Raw genomic sequence first — 9,920 nt, forward strand, 5'->3', positions numbered from 1 at the left:
GCGAGGGCGACGGCGGGCGGCGTCGAGGGCGACGGCGGGCGGCGTCGAGGGCGAGGGCGACGGCGGGCGGCGTCGAGGGCGAGGGCGACGGCGGCAGGCCTTCGGCGCGGCAGTCGGAGAAGACGAGAAATGGTGGCGAAGGTTCGGGCCCTTGTATTTATAGCCCCCCCCCTTTAGTCGCGGTTGGGGAGGCGACCCGCGACTAAAGGGTAACCTTTAGTCGCGGTTGGCCAGACCAACCGCGACTAAAGGTATTTTTGGCGGGTTTTTGCGTTCCCGCGCGGAACGACCTTTAGTCGCGGTTGGCCAGGCCAACCGCGACTAAAGGTATTTTTCAAAATACCTTTTCTTTTTCAAAATCCTAAAAATACAAATAATATATCAAAAAATTCAGAAAAATAAAACTAATTCAATTCAATATGTTAAAAACACAAATATTATATCAAAAAATTCAGAAAAATAAAACTAATTCAATTCAATATGTTAAAAATACAAATAATATATAAAAAATTAAGAAAAATAAAACTAATTCAATTCAAAATGTTAAAAATACAAATAATATATCAAAAAATTCAGAGGCCGGTCAGGTATGAGGAGGACGGTCTGCCTCCTGGGAACTTCCACGAGGCCGGCCGTCGGCTATGGTGGTACGGCCGGACTCTGCAGAGCGTCATGGACTACATCACGGCCGGCGATATCCCCCGCCTGCGCTACCCTCAGTTCGATCCACGAGCGCCGCCCGACGACAGCGACGACAGCAGCGACGACGACGGCGGCAACTTAGAAGGCGACGACAGCAGCGACGACGACGGCGGCTATGAAGACTACGAGTATGCATATTATACGCCTAGGCAGGAGTATGACTAAATCACTCCAAATTTCATGTATCATCAGTGGTATCTCGAAATATTCGAAAATGGACACCAAACACATCACGGGTAATAAATTATTACACATCATTTCTTCCCTTGTGTCCCTGCTTGCTTACGATTGTGCCGTATCCATGGAGCATCCTCATCATTTAACTTAATGCTTGGGTCGGTGTTCACTTTGAAGGGCGGAATTTCAGCAAACATATTATAATCTTCTGACATGTCTGTCTTGTCCTCCACTCCCACGATGTTTCTTTTCCCTGAAAGAACAGTGTGGCGCTTTGGATCATCGCATGATGTACTGATCATTTTTTTATCTTTCCGTTTCCTCGGTTTGCTACTCATGTCCTTCACATAGAAAACCTGAGCGACATCTTTCGCTAGGACGAATGGTTCGTCAAGGTAACCAAGATTATTGAAATCCACCATTGTCATTCCGTATTGCTGGTCCACCTTTACCCCACCTCCTGTTAGCTTGAACCATTTGCACCGGAACAAAGGGACCTTAAAGGAGGGTCCATAGTCAAGTTCCCATATCTCCTCTATGTAACCATAATATGTGACCTTTTGCCCATTCTCGGTTGCTGCATCAAAGCGGACACCACTGTTTTGGTTGGTGCTCTTTTTTTCTTGGGCGATCGTGTAAAATGTATTCCCATTTATCTCGTACCCTTGGAAAGTCGTTATAGTCGAAGATGGTGTCTTGGCCAACATGTACAGCTGATCTACAACATCATTGTCATTCATTAAATGTTTTCTCAACCAACTGCCGAAAGTCTCCATGTGGGCCTTCCTAATCCAGGATTCAGGCTTCCCCGGGTTGTCCGAGCGTAAAATATTCTTGTGTTTCTCAAAGTACGGAGCCACCAAGCTGGAATTGGTCAGTACAGTGTGGTGTGCTTCAGTCAGAGAATGGCCGTCCATACATATCGTTGATTTCCTTCCGATCGTGCCTTTTCCACTTAGTCTCCCCTCGTGCCGCGATCGAGGAAGACCAATCGGCTTAAGGTCAGGAACAAAGTCAACACAAAACTCAATTACCTCCTCATTTCCATAGCCCTTGGCGATGCTTCCTTCTGGCCTAGCACGGTTACGAACATATTTCTTTAATACTCCCATGAACCTCTCGAAGGGGAACATATTGTGTAGAAATACAGGACCGAGAATGAAAATCTCTTCGACTAACTCGAAACTGACAAGACATTGGATCACATCGTTCTGTAACCGTGGTAGAACTTCTGGATTGATTACCTTCTGAGAGATTGCATTGAGGAATGCACATAGCTTCACAATGGCTACTCGAACATTTTCCGGCAGGAGCCCCCTCAAAGCAATCGGAAGCAATTGCGTCATAATCACGTGGCAGTCGTGAGACTTCAGGTTTTGGAAATTTTTCTCCGCCATGTTTATTATTCCCTTTATATTGGACGAGAATCCAGACGGGACCTTCATACTGCTCAGGCATTCAAAAAAGATGACCTTCTCTTCTTTGGTCAGAGCGTAGCTGGCACGACCTTGAAACCATTCCGGAAGCCGGTCATCAGGGTCTTTCAAACGTTGCTGGTCCTGCCGTGCTTCCTTTGTATCATTTGTCTTCCCATACACGCCCAAAAAGCTTAGGAGGTTCACGCAAATATTCTTCGTAACGTGCATCACGTCGATTGCAGAGCGGACTTCTAGGACTTTCCAATATTCTAGCTCCCAGAATATAGATTTCTTCTTCCACATGGCTGCGTGCCCGTCAGCTCCCTTCGAAACTGATTGTCCGCCAGGACCCTTTCCAAAGATGACTTTCAAATCCTTGACCATATCAAATACCTCAGCACCAGTGCGTTCCGCAGGCTTCGGCCGGTGATCTGCCTTGCCGTTGTAATGCTTGCCTTTCTTTCTTACTGGATGAATTTTCGGAAGAAATCGACGATGCCCAAGATACACGTTCTTCTTACAATTTGGCAAATGTACACTTTCAGTCTCATGTAAGCAGTGCGTGCATGCATTGTATCCCTTATTTGACAGTCCCGAAAGGTTACTAAGAGCAGGCCAATCGTTGATGGTTACGAAAAGCAACGCTCGTAGGTCAAATTCCTCTTCTTTGTGCTCATCCCACACACGGACACCAGGTCTGCCCCACAGCTGTAAAAGTTCATCAACTAATGGCCTTAGGTACACATCGATGTCGTTGTCGGGTTGTTTCGGACCTTGGATGAGCACTGGCATCATAATGAACTTTCGCTTCATGCACAACCAAGGAGGAAGGTTGTAGATGCATAGAGTCACGGGCCAGGTGCTATGGCTGGAGCTCTGCTCGCCAAAAGGATTCATGCCATCTGTACTTAGACCAAATCTTATGTTCCTTGCGTCAGCTGCAAAATCTTTGAACTCTTTGTCGATCTTTCTCCATTGCGTTCCATCTGCGGTGTGTCTCAACTCCCCGTCCGACTTACGGTCCTCTTTGTGCCATCGCAACAACTTGGCATGCTCTTTGTTCCTGAACAGACGTTTCAACCGTGGTATTATAGGAGCATACCACATCACCTTGGCGGGAACCCTCTTCCTGGGTTTCTCGCCCTCAACATCGTCACCAGGGTCATCGCCTCTGATCTTATAACGCAATGCAGTGCATACCGGGCATTCATTCAAATTCTTGTATTCACCGCGGTAGAGGATGCAGTCGTTGATGCATGCATGTATCTTTAGAACCTCTAAACCTAGAGGGCAGACAACCTTCTTTGCTTCGTACGTACTGGCGGGCAACTCGTTATTCTTTGGAAACATATTCTTCAACATTTTCAGCAAGTTTTCAAATGCCGAGTCAGCTACACCTGCCTGTGCCTTCCATTTCAGCAAATCCAGTGTGCAGCCCAGCTTTTTCAGACCATCATCGCATCCGGGGTACAACGACTTTCTGTGATCCTCTAACATGCGATCCAAATTCTCCCTCTCCTTTTCAGTTTCGCAGCGTCTCCGTGCATCAGCAATGGTCTGACCAAGATCATCAACGGTCTCATCACGTGCCTCTTCTTCACCTTCACCTTCCCCTTCACCTTCAGCATCCTCCATGAAAGTATCACCGAAATGAGCAAGATAGCTTTCATCGATGAAATCATCCCCTTCTTCATCTTCTTCCATTGTAACCCCTCTTTCTCCATGCTTGGTCCAACAATTATAGCTTGGCACGAAACCGTGCCGAAGCAGGTGCAGGTGAACTTCTCTTGAGGAAGAGTAACCCTTCTGATTCTTACAGTCAACACATGGACAGATAACAAAACCCTTCTGCTTGTTCGCATTAGCCACTACGAGGAAATCTTTCAAACCCGTAGTGAACTCGCGGGAGAGTCGGTTACCGTACATCCATTGCCGATTCATCTGCATTATTATAATATAAAATATATAATTAACCATCATGCATTTGTTAAACTAACTAGCTATAAACAATAGAAATTAAACAATGAACAACACACATGCATATTTTATCAATGACACACATGCATGAAAGGTTCAAGTTGCTAACCGCGATTGAGGAGGAAAAAATAAATGAGGAACCTCAAGTGTGGCTCCAACACTTCATATCATGTTTGTTTCACGCTCTTGGGGCATTTCATCAAACACCTTGTGTGCATAAGAGGAACCAAAAGCAAACCTACACCCCCTTGTGAAGCTTGCGAAGAGAAGTGGCACCAAATGGCTAAGTGAGTGTGCTGAACTGGTATATATAGGGGAGGAGCTTTAGTCGCGGTTGGCCTGGCCAACCGCGACTAAAGGCCTTTGGGCACCTTTAGTCGCGGTTGGCCTGGCCAACCGCGACTAAAGCCCCTCACGTGCACCAGCTGGCCACCGAGCGCCCTGGGCCCAGGCATTTGGTCGCGGTTCGTCTGCCGAACCGCGACTAAAGACTTCATTAGTCGCGGTTCCTACAGTTTCGCGACTAATGGGGCTGGACGGAAGCCTCTTTTTCTACCAGTGTTTCTTTAAAGTACCCCATCGTACCCAGTAAGTATTTAGGCAGGCAAAAACAGGAATGGCAAATCAAATCATGCCACGCTCAGTATCAGGCTCGACCGCCCGGCCGCTAGCACCACCGCTCCCCTTCCCATGGCGAACTTCCCAGTTCTGCCTTACCAGTTCATCCCCGGCCCTCTTGCCATCTTCAATGGCCCAGCTGTCCGTCTCCAACGAAACATGATGGTGGTCCCGCTGCATCATGAAAATTACACGATCGTCCTCACCAACCCACCAACGCCTGATCTGCAACGACCAATGGTGCTCGCAGAAATCCTCCAAATCTTGGCGCAAGACTTCAATGCCGAGGTGATCTACTCTGATATCTTTCATTTAGGAGTTGGTTTGATTGGTTTCATCTATGATTGGTTTCATCTAGGAGTCGGCAGCAGTTCAAGATTTTTTGATCACAACTGGGCCACACCCAATAGATGAAGGGCCGAACATGCGCATACCAGTTTTTGAAGCAGTTGGCTTGGGTGGTGTTTCTTGGGTTCCCTCTAGATTACCAGAATGAATATTATGTGAACAAAGTTGTCAGCTGTTTCGATAACTTTGAGATTTGGCATAACCCAGGACAAGTGGAAACCAGAGTTCTAGTTCGTGTCCTCATTAATCAATTTTCCAATGTGCCGCACAGCCTGGTTATCAAGAGAGCAAACGTGTTTTTTCGATAAAGGACTTTTCATTGAATAGATATATCCAGGTGATACAATGATATTGAAAGAAAGCCCGGCGTCTGCATAGCTAGATGCACACAGCCAAAACGTCCAGAGCACTCTAAAAATAAAATAATTTGATACAATGCCAAACAATAAATCGTGTCCAGCCTAAAGAGCGGTAGATCCTATCCGTAATTCACACCGCCATCCATGGGGGTAGAAAACCTCCCTGGCCGTACGCTCCAGCCGGGTAGACGCCATCATAAAAAGGTCCCTGTCCTCCGGCTTCTGCAGGATAGACCACGTACGGAGCAATGGTGTACAACCATAAATAACCTGCATAGGAGATGAGACACTTTTGTTGTTAAAAATCACATCATTCCTGGAAAGTCACATTACCCAGCATAAGGCCGCCGCTCCCACAAGAATATGTGCAGAAAATTGTTTATCAATACCCCGCAACCAGTTGCCGAACATATTCCGTGCAGTACGTGGTGGGTACAAATTCGAAGCTACCTGGACCACGGCCCAAACTGCCCGCGCGAACTTACACTCAAAAAATAAGTGTTTGATAGACTCGTCATGTTGATAAAAGACACATGACTTGGGCCCATGCCAGTTTCGTCGTGCCAGATTATCTCTAGTTAGAATGACTCCTTTGTTTAGAAACCAAAGGAAAATCTTCACTCTTAGAGCAAACGTGTTTGGAGGGCTTGGACGATCTTGGACGGTCCCAGTTTACATCCTTACAAACTGGCCGACCAATCCGCCAAAAGCTGGCACAGAGGAACCGCCGCTGCCGATGAATGCTTCACCGCACACCCCAGAGAGCTCCCATACCTGACTGCTGCACAACAGGTTTCATATGAGGCTATACCTATGGTAGCTCAGCAACAGCAGGCCAATGCTGCTTGGGGACAAGATCTCCAACCACCACCACAACAGCCGATGGCTAATGGATGGCAGCCATGGCCTGAGGTACCACCACAGTACACTGGTGAGAGTTGGCGTCAAATCACCGGGTACACTGGACCATCGATGATGGATGGAGTGATGCCTGAAGACTTTTGTCAGATGGGAAGCCGATGAAGCAAACTTCAGAGTGTTACATTTTGCTCAGATGATATCTTTCTTCAGGAAACACATGTACAAACATATGCCTCCCATGATCTTGAATGGTGCTGTCAACAACACTGAAAAGGAGATGCAGTTCTGTCAGAAGCTTCAGTACCTGTTTGTTGCCCAGGCCGTCAAAACCTGGTATAGCCCAGTTGCTAGCGAGACAATGAATAAACGCAGCTGGGAAGTGGCCTTTGCTCCTCTGATAAGCAATGAACCTTCTTTTACCATGACTGAAACTGCAACAAACGTTGACAAGCTTCCGGACTCAGTTGAAGAAAATGCAGATAGTGGAGATGCTTCTCTGATTGTGAGCCACGAAGAGAAGAAGAAGAAGAAAGGTGCAGGTGAGACTACACACACAACCCTCCGGCGCAGCACCAGGACCAACCGCTACGATGGGTTCAAAGCTCCATCGATGGCCGAAGGGCGTCAGTACTCAGTACAAGAGCATGGTCAAGCCTCGCCAGGTCCCCGCAGCTCCAGCACAGATCACCACGACCTAGACGACCTCCGCCCATCCCACTGCTCCAGGAGATCGGCACTGCACGCTGTGGCATCCCAGCTGACGAGCTCTCCCCGGCCAAACTCATGGCATCATCTTGATAAATTTGCTTATATTCCATCCCGTGGCGCCTCTGGTGGCCTTGTCACTATTTGGAATGGCTCGGTTTTTGATGGTAGTGTGCTTTTTTCGTACTTCTTGGCACTGGGCTTGACATTTACCTGCAAACCATCTGGCCATGTTTGGACACTGTTCAACGTATATGGACCATGTAGAGGAGATGATTGGGTTTTGCTTACCAACTAGCTCTATGATCTAGTAATACCGGACACGGATGATTGGCTTCTAGTGGGAGACTACAACTTTATCAGGTCTTCTAGTAACAGGAACAAACCAGGTGGAAATGTAAATGATATACTGTTATTCAATGATATTATTCACGCTCAAGCCCTAATTGAAATTCCTCTAAAGGGGCGATCCTACACTTGGAGTATAACATGCAAATAGATCCTTTGCTCGAGCAGATTGATTGGTTCTTCTCTTCTTGCCACTGGACCCAAACATATCCAAATACAATTGTTACTCCCCTTGGCAAACCGGTGTCGGATCACACCCCGTGTATGGTTAACATTGAGACCTCAATATATACCCAAGAGCAGAACATTCCGATTTGAGAATTACTGGCTCAATCACACAGGTTTTCTCGAGGTCATGCAGGCCTCCTGGAACAAGCAATGCTATGCCAAAAACAGTGCTGCCCTAATGTGCAAGAAGATGAAAACTCTGCGATATGATCTCAAAAAGTGGAGTAAAGGGATTTCGCGCCTCTCGATCCTCATTCAAAACTCCAACTGGGCCCTTAATGAGCTAGATGGGCTTGAGAACCAGAGACCACTCACTGTCCCGGAAGAGAACTTTAGGTTGATTGTCAAAGCCCACCATCTGAAACTTCTGCAATACCAAAATCAATACTGGAGGAAAGATGTACGATCAGATATATCAAGTTTGGAGAAGAAAACATGAAACTCTTTGAGGCCCTTGCCACTAAGCGCTACAGAAGAAATTCTATCTCCTCCTTGAAACTACCAGATGGATTGGTGGTCACGGATCATAACTCTAAAGAAGCAATCTTGTTTGACACATATAAAGAGAGGCTTGGGGACTCTTCTACCCCTGTCATGAAAGAGTCACGCTTCGGTACAACCCCCCTCACAAAACGTATAAAGGGCAATATGGACCTTTCACACAATATACCAACATTGTACGAAGACCCCCTTGTACGCTCGAGCTCTTGGGCCGTCGGTCATTTCTCGCGCACTTAGGCTGGCCCATTAAATCTGGTCCGTCAGTTTTTTGTAGAAAAAATATTCAGAAAAAGGATCACTTAAGGAATCGAACTTGAGATCTCTGGCTTTTCTGGAAAAAAACGTGAAAATTTTGCACATGCCGAATATTTTTAATAAATAGCAAATAATTTATGAATATAACATGAATTTTTTACTTTTCCAAGCATTTTTTTGGAAACATGACCAATTTTTTTAAATGCAAATAAGTTTAGAAAACAGGCGCCCGACGGGAGCGGTACCGTCGCCTAGTTGGGTCAAGGCGTAAGTGTTTTTTCTATTTTTTTTATTTTTCTATTTTATCGTTAATTCATTTTTCTCCTTCCTATTTTTTTAAAGCAGTTCAAAACTTTGAAATATTGTTAGTTTTAAGGAAATGTTTTAAATTATGATTTTACATTATTTTTTCGTCAAAGATTTATTTCATTCTTTAAATTATTATCCTTTTCCATTTTATCCCTTTGTATTTATTAGTTATGTTAAAAAGTTTAAATAACAATTTTAAGTTCCTGTTTAAATTATAATTTTAAATAATTTTTCTTCAAACTTGGCATGGGATGCCTACCTTGGGCTTGCCCACCTTCTGGCAAAAATTCTAGTAATTTCAAAAATGTTCCAAAAACACCATGTTCATCGTAGGGTGTCCAGGTAGGCCAGAAAGCCACGATTGAGAGCATGTTCTTTCTCGACAACCGTCAAATGACTCCATTCTTTTCCTTGGCTTGTATGACCAATTTAAGGTAGCATGCCGGGTTATTTTGGTTTTCGACAAATTTTGCATTTTCTAGAGTTTTCTCGGTCAAACAGGGTCGATAAATGGTCAGACGTGTCGCAGTTTACCTACACTGTCGGGAATCGTTCAATCCTAGCATGGATGCACCATGGGCACGCCCACCTACTTGCAAAAGTTTGCGTCATTTTAAGAGTGTCCAAAACTAGACTATGTTCAATGGAGTGCGTTCAGGTGGGTTAGAAGGCTTCGTTTAAGAGCACGTTGTTTCTCGACATCTTTGAATTGCCTCCATTTTTTTCATAGCCTTACAATACAAATTCTAGGCATCATTCCAAGTTGTTTGGGTCTTCGACTAGCTTTGTATTTTCTAGAGCTTCCTCAGTGAAAAAAGCCCTATAAATAGTCGGACATGACATAAGTTGCATAATGTATCAAAATTCATTCAAACCTGACATGGATGCCTACCATGGGCATGCCCGCTTACTCGAAAAAGTTGGGGTTGCATGTCTAAAATAGACCATGTTTAATGGAGGGGTGTTCAGTTAGGCATGAAAGATCCATTTGAGAGCACGTCTTTTTTGACATCAATTAGATAACCCAAAAATTTCTCATGAGCTTATATGACCAATAAAAGGCATTGTGCCAAGTTATTTTTGTTTTTCGACAAATCTTGCATTTTTCTAAAGT

The sequence above is a fragment of the Triticum aestivum genome, chromosome 2B, assembly GCF_018294505.1.
Source record: "Triticum aestivum cultivar Chinese Spring chromosome 2B, IWGSC CS RefSeq v2.1, whole genome shotgun sequence".
NCBI lineage: Eukaryota > Viridiplantae > Streptophyta > Magnoliopsida > Poales > Poaceae > Triticum > Triticum aestivum.